The following is a 22191-nucleotide window of genomic DNA, read 5'->3' on the forward strand; positions in this document are numbered from 1 at the left end:
CCTAGAGGTTACAGCTAATATTTTATGTGCAGTGACCTGCAGTATCGGTAAGACTGCTCCGACATAATATATTTTTCTAAGTATGTAAGTATTTATAATCAGAATTTTCTGCAGTCGGTCTGACGATCGCATGTCATGGTCCTTCAACAAGGTTCTAATGGCATAAGTGTCCGCTTCCATTTGTTCCTGGCCATGCGCTTGGGATACGCTTTTAACTAGAATCCGAGTTGGAGTCTCTCTTCAGTTACATCTAACCACTGGGCACCTATTGCCCTATTATAAGATCCGACATGCGGTATTTTGGTATTAAAGTTTTGTAAATTTGTGGTGAGAACTTATGAGACCAAGCCCCCCGGCCATTATTCTACTCGCTCACGGCCACACTGTATTCCCGTGAGGGTCGGACGATGTCGCGCGTCTAGCACTGAAAACTTTCGATGACCCGTCGAGACCCAAATAATTATACAGGGTATTTCATGAGGAAAAGTAAACATTGTAGGAGGTGGCGGTATAGACAACTTGCAGGAATAATGACACATAACATGTGTCCAATTTTTATTGAACATACATATAGCTGGGTTCAATGCATTTTCGTTTCGTATGTTGGTCCTTACAGCACCCAGTTGTCTACACGTCCTTGAAAATGAGCTTCCAGCGTTTATTGGAAGAGGTTCATTTGACTACAAGAATGCGTATGTTCCTCCAGCATGACGGGGCTCCTGCACATTCTAGTCGTCAGGTGACACATTATCCAAACCTAACATTTCCCGGAAGATGAATCATAACATATGGGCACCTTTCTCGGCCTTCAAGGTCCCCGGACCTTATCTCTTTCGATTTTTGCCTGCAGGGATGGTTAAAGGCGAAGTCTACAAAGAAAAAGTAAACCCAAGAGCCGATTTGATCGTTCGGATTATGAATAGTGCAGACCTCAGGAGAGCTACACATGGTGTTATCAAGAGAAGTCAAACGTGCATTGAAGTTGGTGGCGAAATGTATGAAAATCAACTTTGAACGTCCACATTTGCCTTTGCTTTGTGTTTGTTAGGGTTACGTATACTAACAGCTGTATCTCTGTATTGACTAAAAAGTGAACGCATTTATATGGATTTTTTATATAATTCGTCTGTACTACCAACTGCTAAAATATCTACTACTCCACCTGAAACACCCTGTATATGGATATATGTGTGGTGTCAGTCATGTTTGAAAGAAAATACACTACGAATCCGGGTTCGAATCAGGTCAGCACAAATTTTTACGTGACGCTGTTGTTCTGGCTCTGAGCACTATGGGACTTAACATCTATGGTCAACAGCCCCCTAGAACTTAGAACTACTTAAACCTAACTAACCTAAGGACATCACACAACACCCAGCCATCACGAAGCAGAGAAAATCCCTGACCCCGCCGGGAATCGAACCCGGGAACCCGGGCGCGGGAAGCGAGAACGCTACCGCACGACCACGAGCTGCGGGCACTGTTCGGGCACTGTTCGGGCACCTGTTGTTCTGTTTTAATGCCCATGACAGCCTGGACATCTGTCCATCAATCTTTAATTGATTAAGAAGGCTGTCTATTTCGATTCGTAGTGTCTGTTCTTTCGGAAATGTTCGAAAGAAGACACACACACACACACACACACACACACACACACATTTTTATCTTAAGTGCTATTCGGAAAATGTTTGGCAACTCAGTGATAGTGCCAGACTGGAGCTGCATCAACCTACTCATTTCACTATATATAGTTGTAATTTTCTGAACAATTGCTGTTTAATAAGTGACAGCGACAGTGTCTCTCATCGTTTACTTTGTCGGAAACGTGCTTCTTTCTGCCCTAGGCTATACTATAGCAATGAGTGACAGTTCACATTCTTGATACCTCACTGGACGCGCTACTGCAACTGTAGCCAAAGATTCAAATCCCGCTGGAAAATTATGTTTCAAGTCCGATGGTTCTGCTCCTCCCCTACTGTCATTGAAAACGATCACAACGAAATTAAGTATAAGTATCCTACGAAACCCTTGAGTTCATACTGCGGTGCTGTGAACATGAAAAAAGTAGTTTTCACAATTATCAGATGACAGATGGACTTTGTCAGATTCCACTAATTACGATTGCATTATTAACTTTTGTTCCACAGGCGCTTTTCTGCCACTTACTGTAACTGTTATTTGAATGTTAGAGCTGGAAGAATAGAAACATCAAATTTTCGCCATATGGAATGTTTGAATTCACCTTAAGTCTTCACGTTTCGAGCAAAGGCAGAATATCCGTCAGGAAAGCTGACAACAATAAGCCAGGCAATGCCTGTCTTCTGGTGGATGTGCCAATGACAGTGATCTCAATAACAATATTGTACAGCAAAGATACATTGCCAACTCAACCACTGGAGAAGCTCCAAAATTGTGAATCGCGTCTGGTGAATAAGGCTTCAAGGTTTCGGTCCGATTAAGACAGTAAAACATAAATAATTGACGCAGTTATTAATTTATGACATTTAGTTTGGATTCAGTGGATCGATGTATTACAAGCAATTGCACTCTAGCCCTTAAACCTAGTTACAGAAATGCGAATAAGACTCATGGACATATAATGAGGATCTTGCGGCCCTTGCCACCCGCAACTTTGAGACGAAGCTATAGTCACTTCCGAGGTCACTCACAGAGGACATCGGCGGGTATCCTTCCTGGCACTGTAACTGAAACTTGGAAACAGCGCAGAATATGTTTGGTAACTCTGTGACCGACGAGTTGCTTCCTTGATGGCACAGAACTATCCTGCTAAATTCACTTGATATTATCGTGTCATTTCAATTGAATACTGTACGTGATTTTCTCATGAGATGTGACATAAGGATATCAGTTAATGCTTTTGAGTCAAGGAGAGTGGTTCCACACGGGAAATACAAATACTCTCGTCTCTTATGTTGCGATTTATCTGCAATAGCGGCTACTGGGCCAATAAGTACGTCAAAGACCCGCACCTGCTCGCTAGCTCTTAGGTAACAGCCGGTACGGTAGCTCAGCGTGTTCCGGCAGAGAGCCGTTTGGCCTCTGTAATAAAAAACTGAGTGGAAGGATTAACCACCGAACTTCAACAGGATGTCTTGCGACGACCTCAACGACCAAAGATCAATAACGAACAAAATAAGGAAAAATAAAAAAAAGGTAACGTGCTTGCCTGTCAGGTGCGCGCTGCCTTTGTTCACCTTTCGAGACTCCTTGACAGCCAGATTTTTAATTCTTTTGTAGCAGAACTACAAGTAGGCAGATACATATTCAATGAGGGAATCATAAGACAACGCTCTAACAAAATTCATCTTGCTACTTTTAGTAACCCTTACTGTCAAAGCGAAAAACCTTACGGTACTGCCAAATTTATAATGCCACTTTTGTTTTCTGCCGACATATTTTTTGTTATTGTGAATACGTAATTTTATCTATGAACTGCCACATTTTCATAATACTTGCGAAGCAAATCATGTGAGGTAACACTTCACCAACTTGTTGGGAAGGTGGAAAAAGCACTACTCTTTCTGGATGCTCTCTGTATCTTCCTGGATGTCCAAAGGGTTCTAATAATACTACCTTCGAGTAAATGGTTAGAGATGAAGAACCTAGTGGTGAATGAACTGATAGATGAGCTGAATGCGAGAGACTACTCTTGAAAAGAATAAGTAGACGATTTATTCACTTAGAAAATTTGCTAGTACTGTTAAACCTACGTGCACTGAACGTTGTGAAAAAGTATTTAAAGACGAGCCCCACGAAAATTGGTGTAGTATTATTTGTGAGGAACCATGTCCAGCACACATACTGAAATATTATGTTTCTCGATTAAACTTTAGAGAGGGTTGAGGTGTACCTAGAGATAGCCCTGGATGGAAAACTATTATGAACACCTCACATAAAGAATATGTTCCACTGCGAAAGATAATCTTATAAGCTCTAGAAGCTGCTGTAGGGTAAACTGGGGTCTAAACTCAGTACGTACTGGATATACACCTCTGCAAAAATACCAATGATAATTTATTGGCATATAATATGAACAAAGTCGAACAGACAGTGCCTGCTAGGGAGTCTGGCAATGTGCAGAGACTGGCCTGCTTGCAGAAACAGATGCAATTAGCAGGACATCCACTCTTGGGATGGATATTAGGCTAGACATGCCCGCCTTACACCTATGGCTTAAAATGGAGGCTGCGGCAGGGACATAAAGGCTAAAAATTGGAAATAACTGGATATAGTTAGAATATACGGAATCCCAAATCAGTATGGCGATCGCTGGGGAAATGCCGACTAACTATACAATAACTTCTAGCTGTTTCAATAAACCTTGCCATGTAACAGTTGGAAGTAGGGAGCAGTGGAAGAACGAACCACTACACCGTTCAGGAGACATAATATAGTGGTGTACTGACAGGTCGAAAACAGATGAAATTGACGGGTGTGGTGTACTGCCTAGATTCTCTTTAGGGAATATGGCCACAGTATTACATGGTATCTTCTATCAGCATGTGCACGGAGGAGAATTAGAGTAGACCCTACAAAAATCGTAGCATCTACTTTTATTCAGATAGACAAGCAGCTCTGAAATCTCTATCAGCCCCAGAAACTAGATCGAAGATCCTTGCAGAATGCCATGAAGCATTTTCTTTCGGACATGTCCGAAAGAACAGACACCACTCATAGATCCATATGCAGCGTGTTTCCGGAGGAATAGTAGATATTTTAGCAGGTAGTAGTACAGACGAATTGCATAAAAAAATTCCATATAAATGCGTCCACTTTTTATTGAGTACAGAGATACAGCTGTTAGTACGTAACCCTAACAAACTCAAAGCAGAGACAAATGAGGACTTTCATAGTTGATTTTCAAAATTTCCCCACCGACTTCAATGCACATTTGACTTCTCTTGATAACACCACGTGTAGCTCTTCTGAAATTGCCTTTGCGTTCTTTTATGAGGGCTGCACTATTCATAATCCGAACGATCACATCGGCTCTTGGGTTTACTTTTTCTTTGTAGACTTCGCCTTTAACCATCCCCGCAGGCAAAAATCGAAAGAGATAAGGTCCGGCGACCTTGAACGGCAAGAAAAGTTCTCATATCTAATGATCCATCTTCCGGGAAATTTTAGGTTTGGATAATGTGTCACCCGACGACTAGAATGTGCAGGAGCCCCGTCATGCTGGAGGAATATACGCATTCTTGTAGCCAAATGAACCTCTTCTAATAACGCTGGAAGCTCATTTTCAATTAAGTGTAGACAACTAGGTCCTGTAAGGGCCAACATACGAAACAAAAATGCAATGAACTCAGCCATATGTATGTTCAGTAAAAATTGGACGCGTGTTACTTGTCATTATTTCAGCAATTTGTCTATACTACCATCTCCTGCAATATTTACTATAGCTCCTGAAACATCCTGTATATTTATTTGGATCTCGACGGGTCACCGAAAGTTTCCAGTGCTAGACGCACGACATCGTCAGACCCTTGCGGGAATACAGTGTGGACGCGAACGAGTGGAATAAATGGCCAGGAGGTACCGCACATGGGAATTCGCGTCTGACGAGGAGCGTGTGTAGATAGGTGCTACAGAGAAGTTGACTGCTGTGTCATTATAGTGTCCATCGTCGGAGGTTCGAGTTCTCTCTCCGTCATGGGTATGTCTGTTGTCCATAGAGTAAGTTAGTTTAAGTTAGATTAAGTAATGTGTAAGCTTAGGGACCGATGACCTAAGCAGCTTGGCCTCATAAGTTCTTACCACAAATTTACAAAATTTTAATACCAAAATACCGCATCTCGGTTCTTACAATAGTGCAATAGAGGCGCACTGGTTAGATGTAACTGAAGAGAGTTTCCAACTCGGACTGTGGTTAAGGGCGAATCCCAACCGCATGGCCACGAACAATTAGGAGCGGAAACTTTATGTCATCGGAACCTTGTTGAAGGACCATCACACGCGATTGTTAGACCGACTGCAGAAAGTTCAGATTATAAATACATACATACTTTGCAAAATATATCATATCGCAGCAGTCTTACCGATACTGCAGGTCATTGCACATAAAATATTAGCTGTAGTCTCTTGGTATGTGTGGTAACAAAGCATCTTCAAAGTATCCTTCGACACGGTGACCTTGCAGAGGCAAAACTGAGGACCTGCAATTAAAGACGTGCTTTTAAACTAATACACGCCACTAAGACAGGCATCACGAAATTTCTGTTCGTCTTGTTAGATCCTGAGGATAGGAACGCGCCTGTTCATGTAGCACGCCAGCCTAGATTACGTCCGAAAGTACTATACCGATTGGAGCTGTATAATACTTCCACCAACACAAACCAACACTAGAACCGTCTATGATTATATTACCAGACATCGTCTTTACAAACCAATTCCGGTAAATTAACCTACAAACACCTGGAGGAACGCCTGGAAAAATACAAAAATAAAATTATACCAACTAGAGTCAGTGCCGTATGGTGCGATGTTGTAAAGGAAACCATACACACAGCGGAACGACTATGGAAAATCAAATTCAGACGATCTCCATACTGCGACAAATGTCGGCTTGTAGAAACTGTAGCGCACATCTTCTTATGTGAAAATAGAATCAGAATTTGGAACTGGACAAGGAAGAAATTAGCACTGTCAACAGAACTGCAGATAGTCATATACCGATAACTGAAGCTTTACAACCCGACTGGAAATGTTACCCGTCCGCAAAGGATAACAATTATTCGTGGCTTCTGGGACAGTTTGTGTTTTACGTCATAAAAAACAAAACTTAGAACTTAATACAGTACATGTTCTATGTTGCCGGAGAACATTTTAAGCTGAAGAAGAATCAAAAATATAAGGAATGGTTTAAAATTTTTTATCTATTGCTTTATGTGGGCTACAAAGAGGTGGTCAATTTTATTGATTAGAATCGGAATACTATTCTTTCACTTTTTTATTCCTGGAATATTCTTTTACGTTGGATCTAAAATCAGAACTGTTCTAATTTGGCAAAACCCCTCTGGCTCCGAAATTTCTTTTATTTGTTGAAAAATATATGGTTTCCTTACAGGCCTCATATGCATCCAGTGCATAATAACTTAAATTTTGAATATATTTCTGAATGAATGTTTGTTATGTATTTTTCCGTCACCCTTTTCATTGTTATAAGCTATGTTCTAAAAGGAACGCACCCCATTGGAGGCGGCAATCTGTAATTTATTTTACCTTAATTACTACTTCAGTTTTGTTCTACAATTTAAAGGAATATACGGGTGCAAACATGGAATACGTGGGAACAATGCAGCTGCTCAGTGACAGGTATGGGGGAGGCATTGTGGCTAGGCCTCGGATCTTTGACCCCTGCCCTCTTTACCTCCACCTACCTGATGCTGAATGTCTTCTCAAACAATAAAAAAAAAATAGTGCAGTGATCAGCACGTCTGTCTAGTAAGCAGCAGGTCTACGTTCGAAGCCCAGTCGGTCACAAATCTTCGTCTGTGTCCTTGCTGTATTTCAACGCGCTGTGACAGTGTGGACGTCGGTCTTTCGATATTTAAGATGCAATTGTTTTTGAGACAATAGAGGTGATTTGCGAACATTTGTCTTGCCATCAGTGTAACGGGACTTCAACGGCATCCAACCGTTAGTCATACCTTTGTGCCAGTCCTAACCCATGTCATATACATGTGAATTAGATTGTAGGTCATATTTAGTCAAATAATGAAAGGTCAGTATACAAGTATGCCGGCCGGGATGGCCAACCGGTTCTAGGCGCTACAGTCTGGAACCGCGCGACCGCTACGTTGGCAGGTTCGAATCCAGTCTCGCGCATGGATGTGTCTGATGTCCTTACGTTAGTTAGATTTAAGTAGTTCTAAGTTCTAGCGGACTGGTGACCTCAGAAGTTAAGTCCCATAGTGCTCAGAGCCATTTGAATCATTTTTGAAGTATACAAGTATTTACGAACAGTACAAGCAGGATTGCAGCCAACTGATCACTTAACCAAGTGCAACATAGAGTACCTGTGTAACGACAATAATAATAATAATAATAATAATAAAAATCCCGTGTGACCGGTAGGGGAAACCCTCCCCCATATGGGTGGTACAGAGAAAATCAAATACTTGGGGTGAACCAAATACTAACACAATCCTGAACGCCTACTCAATCCGTTGAACCCAAAATCCAGACACGTCTGAGTGAAAACCACCGCTACTCAGGTCACCGTCTGTTAGCTCAATGAGCTTGGCTGAAAGTATTTGCTTCCAAAGGCTTCAACACCCTCTGGTCCTGTCCGGTCCTGGAATCACCAAGACCAAACCAATGAAACACAAGAAAACATGTACTACGCAAGCAAAGGTAACTTTATCCCAGGTGGTACACTACCTGGCTATCGATAGGCGGCAGTTCGATTTTCGAACTCTGGGGAGTTCAGATTAGCACGGCAGAGAATATCGAAGCTCTCTGGTAAATTTCCCTACAAGCAGAAAACATTCATTTGAAAACTAAACATCGATACATTGATCCAAACAAGAAACCTAAATAATCTCACAAAAGAAATCGACCGAAAAAATTTCTCATCCTTGCTCTTCAAGAACCACGACTAATTGGCAATGAAACCTTGAATTACGGAAACGATTGCATCTTCACGAGCAAAATACAACAAAAGGTAGCGAAAGGCGTACCAATCTTCGGCATTGCATTTCTCGAACACAGATCTATCACCAACTCTGTCGAAGAAATCACACCCATCAACAATCGACTTATGACTATGCTCATTCAATGCCCCAGTAAAAAATATACACTCATCAATGCACATGCCCCCACCAACATCGAAAATAAGAAAAACACCGAAAACGTCGAAAACTTCTGGAACACACTCGAAAATACTATGAGCAAAATTCACCAAGATGACGTGAAAATATTAATGGGAGACTTCAACTCTCTATTTGGGACAGTCGAAAAAATCTTTAGTACAAATTCAACACACCGAAACGCTTAAACCAACGGCACACGACTGACTAACATTTGCCAACAATTCAACCACAAAAGAATGTCTTCCCACTTTAGGAAAAAGGCCAGATCCCAGGAAACATGTTTGGCCACCAGGTGCAAGCTGATTTCGTTCGCCTTTCGAGACTCGCTGAAAGCCAGATTTTTAATTCTTTTGTAGTAGAGCTACAAGCAGGCAGATACAAACGCTATAAGGGTATCGTAAGACAGCGCTCGAGCAAAATTCGTCTTGCTACTTTCAGTAACCCTTAGTGTCAGAGCGAAAACCTTACGGTACTGCCAAATTCATAATGCCGACATATTTGTTGTTGTGAATACATAATTGTATCTATGAAATGCCACATTTTCATAATACTTGTGAATGACACAGGAAATGAAGTAAATTCAGATCTTTTCGAAGTCCTACTAATTCGTGTTAAAATACGCTCAATCGTTTTACAGACACTTAATACTTTATTAAGATAGACTGCCGTCGTGATGTTTCTGTAGTAAGCTGAATTTAATTAGTACAGTGAATATTTTAATTGCATTTTCCATTAGTTTACTAAACGCAACAGTAATCAGCAAAGACAAATTAATCAGCAGTAGAATTTTCTTTCACGGTATCTAAAACTATCTGACAATGCTGAAGTTGTTTACAAATTCTACGCAAGTAGAAACCCACTAGTTCTAACGATGTCATTAAACCAGAGTAGATTTAAGAGTATTTAAATGTAGAAATGAATTGCGTTGACGGTTGATCTATCAAGAGCGGGAAGGTAAAATTTTACGAACATATGACGAGGGGGACAAGTGCTTGAGAGAGGACTTCTCTATCAATACAAGTGCCTGAGAGACTACTTTCCTATCAATCTCCTTTGTTTCTCAAATCAACACAGTGCGTTATCATGCAGTGGCACAGGTGAAGTAGTTGTGTTGCTCGATTTTCTTACACTGCGACCGAAAGGTGTCTCAGTTGTTGGCAACAAATTCCAGCTGTGTTGCACACACCCCTTGGGGCAGAATTCGTAGCCCAAAACACACTTTTGGAGCTATCAGATGTAAAATACTATGTTCACACTACTCTTTGCTCGAGTTTATGTCTTTTGGTGGGGCTCAGCCTTTCATTTCTTCTTAGGAAGTTAACGATAAAGGCATAATAAGACGTCACCAGTAACAGTACTGCGCACGAATGCTCAATGAGCGACCTGATGACGTTCAATAATAGTCACTCCGTTGATTTTTGTTGTTTCGAATTAGAGCATGCAGTACTCCTACACCAGACTTCTGAACTTTGCCTGTTGAATGCAAATGTCGCATGATGGTAAAATGGTAATCTATCACATATATCAGTAGTCAAAACTTCCTTAATGTGGAAAATCATTTATGCCAGAACGATCTTTGTTGAAACAAGAATATCATTTTCTGGTGTATTTTTCCCAAAAGCACTCGCTTCACACACAATCCAAATCCTTCTAGCTGCTTCCTCTGCGTTCACCTCTCTGTTATACCAAAAGTAAACGTTGTGTTGCAGATGTTACACCTTTTTCCACTTGCGACTCAATTTTACAATGCTTAACTGTATTTCATGATTTTCAAGTATGCAAAATCCAATGCTTATCTGCAAGATGATAACAGAACTTCAAATTCGAAAATGACAGTTGATACATACACTGACAGCGTGGCGCCGCGTTCACATGGGCGGCGCCGGATTTCAGGCGGCGGGTGACGTCTGGCCGGTGGCCGGTAGCCGCTGCAGCGCCAGGAAACGCTCGAGCGTAAGCTGTTATGATCGCGACGGAGCCACACGAGCTGTCCAGCGGAATTGTTTCTGGAATACTTGTTATTGCTGGTGGGTAGAATGTAAAGCGAATTATCTTCGATGTTCAGTCAGACTCATAACTTTAGACTGAAATGTGGAAAAAAAATATACATTTGGACGCGAACAGGCGACTATAAGTTTAGAATGCACGACGATTACCACTAGACCACGGGTTCACACACTCCGATATCGCCTCGGAAGTAGACTACACTTCCTCCTAACACTTCCGCATCTTCCAGCGTTGCCACATTGTGCAGATGGAGAGTTGTCAGGGGCGGTCAGTTTTATTGGACACCTTAAGTGAATGACTCGGACTTAGCCTCTGTGGCGGCCGGCCGACGGTCAGTTTTCTTCTCTAAGACTGTACATCGGCTAGACTTCGACTGGACCGCGGCTAGGCGGCGTGGCACTTATGTCCTCTTCGTGTAGATGGCGCTACTGTCTCGTTGTCGTCCTAGAGAGAGGGATCGGTCAGCGTACTATTGGTTGACTTTGTCTCACAGCCCTCTCTTCTCTAACGTTCTTGCCAGCGCTTGACTTTATGCCGGAACAATATACAGGGCAAAAGATTCCGTAATAGTCCCCCATTCGGATCATCGGGAGGGGACTGCAAAGAGGAAGGTTACCATGAGAAAGAGATTGAATATTAAACAGCACGATAACGTTCTACGAGTTAGAAGTGTGAACGTTGTAGGGAAGCTAGAAAATCTGAAAAGGGAAATGCAAAGGCTCAATCTAGATATAGTAGGGGTTAGTGAAGTGAAGTGGAAAGAAGACAAGTATTTATGGTCAGATGAGTATAGGGTAATATCAACAGCAGCAGAAAATGGTGTAACAGGAGTAGGAACCGTTGTGAATAGGAAGGTAGGGCAGAGAGTTAATTACTGTGAACAGTTCAGCAGTAACGTTGTTCTTATCAGAATCGACAGCAAACCAACACCAACACCGACAATGATAGTTCAGATATGCATGCCGACGTCGCAAGCTGAAGATGAAGAGATAGAGAAAGTGTAGAGGATATTGAAAAGGTAATACTGTATTTAAAGTCATGAGAAACTGGAATTCAGTTGTACAGGAATGAGCAAAAGGAAAGCTTACAGAATAATATGGGCTTTGCAAAAGGAATGAGAAAGGAGAAAGACTAACTGAGTTCTGTAAGAAGTTTCAGCTAGCAATAGAGAATAATATGTTCAAGAATCACAAGAGGAGTAGGTATACTTGGAAAAGGCCAGGTGATATGGAAAGATTTTGTTAGATTACATCATGGTAGTAGTAGGGTAATGGGGTTTGTAGCACACTTTTGATATGCAAATTAATTAAACAGATCAATTAATCAACGCCACACACCCCCACCCCCGCCCATCCCCGCACCTGAATGATGTTACATGTTTCTTAGCTGCGTGTGCGTCCCAGCCCCCTCCTCCTCTCCTCCCTCCCCGCACCCCGAAACCTAGCCTATTGGCGTGAATTTTGGCGGGACTTTCTTTGGCCCTGGGCCACGCTGACATCCCTCCCCACCCCTCAACCAGGAATTGATGGGAAATTAAAATTGGCAGTACCCTTTCTGGGACTCAAACCCTGGTCCTCCTGGGTGTAAAGTTCAAGTTCCGCTCTCACCCCCCCCCCCCCCAAACTCAATTAAACCACCAGAGGCACTTAGAGGGAAGGGAAATTAAAAATGGCTGTGCCCTTTTCGGGCTTGAACCCTGTTTCTACTGGATGGAAAGCCTAAGTGCACCATCAACTCATGGAAACTGTCCAGATGCGGGAGAGGAAGGTTGGGTTAGTGTACTTTATTTATTGTAGTCAGGAAACTGACGCAAACATCGATCCTAATTACGTAATTAATCACAAAGATTGGGCCTAATTACACAACTATATGCAAAGCGTTACACAAGGACGGATTAAAAGCGCAATACACCACAAAAACTGACGATACCACACAACTGATTTTGTCCTGCTGGGAAAACCACTCGAAACTAGCGACAGACACACTCAAAGTTTACCTTACACCTACAAACTGGCGGAGAAAATGCTGTGGTGTAAGGTACTATCTTTATTCTCTTTGGCGGGAAATATGTTCAACTGACGAGATGCTGGTGTTGAACAGAGAGGAGTTTAAAAAGTGTATTATCTGTAATTGTATCTATTGCTGTTTGACGTCAGAGTTCGCTACAGATGCCTGCTCAAAAACTATCCTGCAGCCCATCTAAGCCAATACACGCTACCACAACTGATGGAAAAACAAATGCATCACAGTTCTGTTACACTTAGAAATTGTCGTGAAGAAACCAGCACTCAATAAGAATAGGTCATAAATCAGCACATGTGCTGGGGGGGAAATCGTCATCCTAAAAGACTGCTGAGTGCAGAGGGGTGGTACTTGAACTTACGTTCTTCTATATGTAAATCACAAACTGCCAAAAAGCAAGGCCATCTCACTTCGCCTCACGCCCTCACGCCTCCCCCTCCTCCCTCTACGATGCTCTGCCGAGTATCTCGCGCCCTCACTACCACACTCTAAGGTCGCTGCCCACACACGGCTCTCAACCATCTGTAGTCCACCTTAAGGTGACGCTTCTACACCTGCACCTACTCAACTAAACAATAGGAGATAAAAGGACAGCTGCCTCAAGTGCCCACGCTGCCACTCCCTTTGCGGCATTCACGATACGTGGCATGCCCTCAGACAACTGTCCTACACAACACAACAGGGGAATTAAGTAGCATAACACCGTCCGTGCTTTATACACTATGACAGGGCTCCTTTTAGCAGTGGGATGCTATATCATACTAGCGTTTACGAAATAAATCGTGAGCCTGTCTCGCCCTGTGTAGATGGGAATTGAAATTTCGCTTGTCAGGAATCACTCCATGGTTCCCTATCCATCTCTTACATCTGATATCAATTTGATAGGGCTAATTAATTAAAATGATCATGAGAGTCACTTTGTATTGCAAGTAATTTTTTTTTCAACAGTCGGATTACACTCGCCATGTAGGAAAACTGGGAATCCGTGGAGGGAACACGATGTTCTTTTAGAGGAACGCTATGCAGAAATAACATCTGAAGCTGACCAGGAAGGGAGTCCAAAACCCACAACATACATTTCGCATATGGACCGAGCTATTTAAAAACACGATCATATCGCCTATGGTACCATCACCCTGCATACAAAGCGGTCTTGAGTCTACAGGCACATACAGTCGCTGGTAGTGTTACGCTTTCAGGCAGAAATGCTGTCCAAATTGGTGTCAGGAATTTGGAATCAAATGTATCCATTCAACCACATATTGGGGTTGGATCCTGTAGAGATGTCTTCTAATGATTACAGCCACTGGTGAATCATATTCTTGCCGCTCTTGTATCCCGAAACGAGTCACCTTTTTTTTTTATCAAATCTATCCGCTAAGGATACCATACAACAAGAACTACAACGCTGTTTTTAGACAGTCCCTCTGCATCTTCTAACTGATCCTAAGTCTCTGCCCCGCCCTCCTTGCGCTACAGTCTGGAGCCGAGCGACCGCTACGCTCGCAGGTTCGAACCCTGCCTCGGGCATGGATGTGTGTGATGTCCTTAGGTTAGTTAGGTTTAAGTAATTCTAAGTTCTAGGGGACTGATGACCTCAGAAGTTAAGTCCCACAGTGCTCAGAGCCATTTGAACCATTTGAACCCTCCTTGCAGCTTAGTCCATGTGGTCGTCCCAATTTAAGTCTGACCTATACGGAAGTCGGAGAGTGCTATAGTCTTCCGCATTCTGTTGGGAAACAGGACGAGCTGAGCTAATGCAACAGAAGCGCATTTTGACCACTCGGTGGAAATGGGAACACATTTGTTATTGCTCCGCCAACAGTGTACAGTGTGTAAGGTCAGCACGAAACGAAGCTTTGCCCTGCAACACGAGGTAGTAGGAGAGATAGTAAAAGTTACGGTGGTGTTTCTTGTTGGGAAAACTAGGAAGACTACATATCATACATGCCATGGAGGAAGGACGAAGATTTTGTGACACATCTCCAAACTACATACAGGTAGTCCAAAGGAGATCTGTGCCTCTCAGTGTACATTCATGTTTATCACCCAAACATATGTGGCGATCCTACTAAATATACAGTTATTGGTTCATTGGAGCAGGTGGTTCATTATCGAAGTTGCTTCAACAGACCGGTGTAAAGTTTCGTCACCTGTACTTAGGATGACCATATCCAACAGACTATCAGTCAGACGAGAGGGTTCCTGTATTGCTCCTTCATAAGCAGTTTAATACATTGTTTTTTTTTTTCACTTGTAACACATCCAGTCAGTATATGCCACCATTCACTTTGTTTTATCTACCATGACTTAGTGACCCATATGAGCTGCTGCAAAACCGACATTAACAATCTTTGATCCTCTGGCACTCACAGAAAACTTAACATCGCATGTCATACAGTGTAGAGCTACCACACCACAGGCTGGTAGAAATAAAACACAGACGCAATGTTTCTCATTGACAAAAATGTGGAAGACATCGCAACATACGAAAACTGGAAGAGTTTGCGGTATTGTAGAGCGCTTCCAACAACTATTCGAAGGTGATTACTGAGCAGTTAATCTCATCTTCCCATCGAAAGACTAGCAGATGTCTTGGTGCTTCATTTCGAAAAGTGTTGTTCCTTGTCTTTGCAGTCATGTAAATGATTACTGTTCCGGTGTTGACCATCGCCAGAAGGTGCTGTTCACAACACGAGTGAGGTAGCATAAATAAAAGGAGGTACTGTTATCTTATTGGTGAAAAAAAAATGTATAGGGTATCGTAGCGTATGTAAATAGGACGAGTCTGTAGCAATGAGGAACGCTTTCAAACAACAGTATTAAGGTGATGCCCCCTAAATTTAATCACATGTTCCACAGCGACAAGTAGCAGATATCCAGTGTTCCGTCAGGGTTCCCTCCACCTCAACGGAGTGGTGTCAGTCAGTCATTATGTGGTATTCAGCAGTTTACGCAGTGGGCGGTCGGGATTGGAAAGACGACAATGATATGGAGCGATGTACTGTAATACACACCGCAGTTGCTAACGAGATCCATTTTAGCAATTTTACCCAGTAGTCTGAGAGAGCAATGTCCAACACATTCTGCAACCTGTTTAGAAACAGAGTGAGCTAATGCTAGAGGAGCGTGTTTTGAGCACTCGGTGTAAGTGGGAACAATTAGTCGTCCTTCAGGATCCATTCACGACTATCACTCAAACATTCTATCATCGTTCTTCTGTACCATTCAACAGAGAAAAATTACGAACTATAAAAGCTCCATTAATTTCGTCCGATAGATTTTTACCGCATCTCTCTCTTCCGATATATCGAAAACGAATACATGTACTTGCCGCCATCGAGCATATGCGGCGATCCTATTAAATATACAGGTATTTATCCATTAGAGCAGGTGGCCAGTGATCGACGTCGCTTGCACAGACAGGTGTGAAGTTTCATCGCCTGTACTGTACGAGAGCCTTCTCCCACATGTTATCAGTCGCAGGAGAGGGATCCTGTTTTGTTGTTTGATGGTTGAAAAATGGTTCAAATGGCTCTGAGCACTATGGGACTCAACTGCTGAGGTCATTAGTCCCCTAGAACTTAGAACTAGTTAAACCTAACTAACCTAAGGACATCACAAACGTCCATGCCCGAGGCAGGATTCGAACCTGCGACCGTAGCGGTCTTGCGGTTCCAGACTGCAGCGCCTTTAACCGCACGGCCACTTCGGCCGGCTGTTGTTTGATATATCGCTTTTTGATATATCGCTTTTTCTGCTGTAACACGCTTTGTACAGAGCCATACATTTCTTTTTCCGCCACGACTTTGACGTCTGTGTCAGATTCCAAACTGATATTAAAACGTTTGGTCCATTGACTCCCCCAGGAAACTAGACATCGCATGGTGTAAATCACATTATGTGTTAATTAACAGCGTACCTGGACTGTTGGGATGGAAAAGACACCATCGATGTACTGTAATAATAAGCATCAGAGTTGATAGTGCGAACAATTTTAGCAATTGTATCATAATTTCAATACCGACCAATGACGCCGCAGCATGCTTGCCAATTTCATTAAACAAACCTTCGACTAATTTGCGAGTACCGTAACCAATGTATGTAGGTGACTGTGCAGTATGTTCATTCGTTGTTAATTCTCGAACGTATACACCAAATTATACCAGTCAGCGACCTATATATCTTTAGCAGTTAGGTCATATTGTGTAACTTATGATCTTTCTCTATGTGGATGGGAGTCACAGGGCATTATCGCATTCTTAGGATAAAGTTGGAGACCGAAAGCTCTCCTCGCGTTGCATTTTATTAAAGCTCCCTGCAGATGACCAGAAGAAGACCGCTTCATTCCATGGTTCGTGTAGGAACAGTGAGAACCGAGGGTGTGACTGCTGTGCCGCATCCATCCAAGAGCACAAGATTTCTCCATATGCACGAATGTCGAGGAGGTTAGCACTCCTTATCGGTGTGCAGTAGATATGAAACCGTTGTGATGATATAACAGACGGTTAAGAACAAGAATCGGGCGGTTTTAATGCATGATGGAACTCCAGACGGACGGAGTTTGCTGCGTATTACGTAAATCAGCTGCGCTAGCAATTCTAAAGTAGTGTTGTAGTGTCTGGTCTGGGGTCATTACCAAGAAGGTATTGGTAACAGCGAAAATAAACACAGGCACTCCTTAGGCTACAATGTTCTGCACTTAAAACACGCTATAATGTTAGATCATTACTGTTTTCGACATTTAGTCGTATGGAATGCAACACTGTTACTATACCAATGTAAGAAATATATTTCCAGCGCATGACGTACATTCTCTTGCAGGTTTCTCTACGATAAACTGTGATGATAAAATTATACTATGCTCGCATCAGTCCTATATAAAATGATCTTTAGTAACGGAGAATGCCTGTTACAAGGAAAGAGAGAAACGCACAGCAGCGGCGTCCGCCATGTGAAATTACACGTCATGTTGCCACTAACTCTGTAAACAGGGCATCTGTCAACAGATGTATACGTGGGGATTGTAGTACCTCACAAACACCTGTCGCTAACTTAGAATCACCGTAGTTAAGAAACAGAAGCCTCGATTTTATGCCCAAGGTGCAGCAAGGGGATGGAGTGCTTCGCATAAATCTTCGTTCGTCCAGAGGAATGTTTCGAAATAGGATGGTCTCGTTTCATCACACGTGAGATGGAAGTCCTCTGATGACGGAGGGGTTTGTTAACAATCGCACGTAGACAATGCTCTAAGTCAAATACAGAACATGTGGTTGTATACGAGTCGAACACAGGCTACGTCATGCGACTGATGCATCCTGACAGAACAGCGGAAAAAATGGTCAAATGACCTCCGCCAATATTACCCTCTCTCTCTCTCTCTCTCTCTCTAGAATGCATCATCAGTCTGCCATTAAATCGTACCTCATTACAGCTCCACCTCAATCGATCACCCCGTCCACTCTCTGTTATCCTTCAACGCAGCTGCATGTAAGTTTAGAGGCAGATGGTTCTCTGTTTTCCTGAAAAGCGTCAAATACAGTAGTCAACTGGCGTGTATCACTGTTACCTCAATAGACATACAGTAGAACGCTGCTTTGACGGAAAAAGTGACTATTTCCCTGGTCCCCTACGCTTCCATGTCGATGTTTTCTCGGATTCCTCTTGCCGTCGCGTGCTTGTTCCCATGTAAAAGAATTGTTCTGCGCCAACCAGAAGACACGCAATTACCTCCTCAATTTCCCCGCATTTCAGCGCATTTTCGCTCATTTGATAGGTATTTTCCATAATCTTTCGCAATTCTATCGACTTTTTATGTCGCTTCTACCCATGTGATGATGACATAGCCTCTAATTCCGTGTTCTAAAACTGCTTGTAAATGAAGTACAGCTGCCAACACCTAGCACAAATTCATTATTTTTCTGATCGGGAGGCGTAATACAGCACTGTACTCGATTCCAGCCACCTCCACCAGCATATTCCACATTTGCATAGCGTTTGGTCTCTTTTCTGTATGTCTGTTTATGTGCATGTGTCGCGGACGGCTCCCGGGACCCAGTCCTCCTGCTGGTGGACCCAACTTCGAACGTGGAACACGTCTTAGGATGTAACGCGTGGCTGGTCCACCTGCGAGCCCTATCCCAGATGTGACGTGTGGTGGATCCGCCTCCGAACATCGGTCCGGATATATAATGCACGGCAGATCCACTCTCGAACGCGGGGGTGACTAATTGATCAGTGTAATTAATTTGCATATCAAATTGATATCAAAAGTGTGCTACAAACCCCACTAACCTACTATTCATGGTCAGACAGAAAATCCAAAATCAGATACTGGATTTAAGACGTACCCAGGAGCAGATATAGATATGGGTAACAGAAGAAGTACTTCAATTGATCGATGAAAGGAGGAAGTACAAAAATGTTCCGGGAAACTCAGGAATACAGAAATACAAGTCTCTGAGGAATGAAATAAACAGAAAGTGCAGGGAAGCTAAGACGAAATGGCTGCAGGAATAATGTGAAGACATCGAAAAAGAAATGATTGTCGGAAGGACAGACTCAGCGTACAGGAAAGTCAAAGCAATGGTGATGACATTAAGAGTGCAACGGGAATTCCACTGTTAAATGCAGAGGAGAGAGATTAGATAGATGGAAAGAATACATTGAAAGCTTCTATGAGGCGAGAAGATTTGTCTAATGTGATAGAAGAAGAAACAGGAGTCGATTTAGAAGAGACAGGGGATCCAGTGCTAGAATCAGTATTTAACAGCTTTGGAGGACTTAAGATCAAATAAAGCAGTAGAGATAGATGACATTACATCAGAATTTGTAAAATCATTGAGGGGAAGTGACAATAAGACGACTATTCATGTTGGTGTGCAGAATGTATGGCTCTGGCGACATACCATCTGACTTTCAGGAAAGCATAATCCACACAATTCCGAAGATGGCAAAAGCTGACAAGTGCGAGAATTACCGGACAATCAGCTTAACAGCTCCTGCATCCAAGCTGCTTACAAGAACAATATACAGAACAATGGAAAAGAAAATTGAGAATGCGCTAGATGACGATCAGTTTGGATTTCGGAAAGGTAGAGGCACGAGAGTGGCAATTCTGACGTTGCGTTTAATAATGGAAGCAAGACTAAAGAAAAATCAAGACACGTTCAGAGGATTTGTCGACCTGGAAGAAGCGTTCGACAATGTAAAATGGTGCAAGATGTTCGAAATTCTAAAAAAAGTAGGGGTAAGCTATAGGGAGAGAGGAGTCATATACAGTATGTACAACAGCCAAGAGGGAATAATAAGAGTGGACGACCAAGAACGAAGTGCTCGTATTAAAAAGGGTGTAAGGCAAAGATGTAGACTTTTGCCCCTACTATTCAATCTGTACATCGAGGAAGCAATGATGGAAATAAAAGATAGGTTCAGGAGTGGAATTAAAATACAAGGTGAAAGGATATCAATGATAAGATTCGCTGATGATATTGCTATCCTGAGTGAAAGTGAAGAAGAACTACACGATCTGCTGAACGGAATGAACAGTCTAATGAGTATAGGGTATGGATTGAGAGTAAATCGAAGAATGACGGACGGAGCAAGGAGGACATCAAAAGCAAACTAGCAGTGGCGAAAAGGGAATTACTGTCCAAGAAATATGTACTAATATCAAATATCGGCCTTAATTTGAGGAAGAAATTTCTGAGAATGTACGTCTGGAGTACAGCATTGTATGTTAGTGAAACATGGACTGTGGGAAAACCGAAACAGAAGCGAATCGAAGCATTTGAGATGTGGTGTTACAGACAAATGTTGAAAATTAGATGGACTGATAAGGTAAGAAATGATGAGGTTCTTCGCAGATTCGGAGAGGAAAGGAATATGTTGGAAAACACTGATAAAGAGAAGGGACAGCAGGACGATAGGACATCTGTTAAGACATGAGAGAACGCCTTTCATGGTACTAGAGGGAGCTGTAGAGGGCATAAAATGTAAAGGAAGATAGAGAGATTGTAATACATCCAGCAAATAATTGAGGACGTAGGTTGCAAGCCTCCTCTGAGATGTAGAGGTTAGCAGAGGAGAGGAATTCGTGGCGGGCCGCATCAAACCACTAATAATAATAATAATAATAATAATAATAATAATAATAATAATAAAATAACAGGTTGAAGCAGAATAGCGAAATTCGCGCACTCGAGCATCTCAGCGCGGCTTCTCACATGCCAGCGGTAAAAAAATGTCTCGCATGTCTCACACAAAGTTTCGTCTGGGGAGTACATCCGGCTGAAAAAGGACGTTAAAGAGTGGTAGTCTTGGTGCATTGTAGAGAGTTTTGAGTTTGGATGCAGGAGGTCGAGAGTTCGACCTTGGGTTAGAGCGCCTTTTTTCTGTTAATTTCATTCTGACATTTTATACTGTAATATACACCGTTTCTTAGGTCACGTGTATGCTGAATTTACAACATTTTGTAATGCTGAACATAACAAGTATGTGGTTAAACAAATAAGAAATATACAGTTGAAGAAAATGACCTGTTGTAGAAAAGAATAACTACAAAAACAATATCAATTTCGAGATGCTAAAGATGATAGCACAATACAATAACACAATATCTACTTGTCATTTATACTACATGTAATATGAACGCTCAGATGTCCGACATTAGTAATCAGTAACACATTAATGACTGCATGCTCTTCGCAGCAGAATATGTCGTCCTCAGGCCAACAAACGCTTAAAGCGATCTCCCTGCAAGTCCAAACATTGCGCAACTCGCAGGATCATACAGCTCTGGCCCTTCGCAACAAAGCTGCGTCCACAGTAACAAGAGCAGCTCGAACACACGCTACCAATTCTTCCACATTCGTCTGCGGAGTAGTGTACATATGCTCTTTCAGGTGCCTCACAGGAAGAAATCCAGGGGATTGAGGTCAGGTGAGCGCTGTGGGCATACAACTGGACATCCACGTCCGAGTCATTTTCCTGGAAATGTTCTATCCAAATACTGTCGCACATTAATTCCAGAGTAAGGAGGGGCACTAAGGAGGGGCACCATCATGTTTCAACCATATATTCTGCTGAACATGTAGTGAAACATCTTTCAGCGCATCAGGCAGATAGTTTGAGGGGAATGCATGGTACCATCGTGCAGTCAACCGGTCAGGCAACATGTAGAGACCCAAACACCTGTCGCCCAATATTCTGGCTCAGACATTGATACCAAAGCGAACTTCATATCCACGGTCGCGGGTGATGTGCGGGTTAACCTCATACCAATGGTGGGCGTATTGATGAAACCCTCAAGGTGAATGCTGCTTCATTC

Source organism: Schistocerca americana, chromosome 3 (genome assembly GCF_021461395.2).
Source record: "Schistocerca americana isolate TAMUIC-IGC-003095 chromosome 3, iqSchAmer2.1, whole genome shotgun sequence".
Classification (NCBI taxonomy): domain Eukaryota; kingdom Metazoa; phylum Arthropoda; class Insecta; order Orthoptera; family Acrididae; genus Schistocerca; species Schistocerca americana.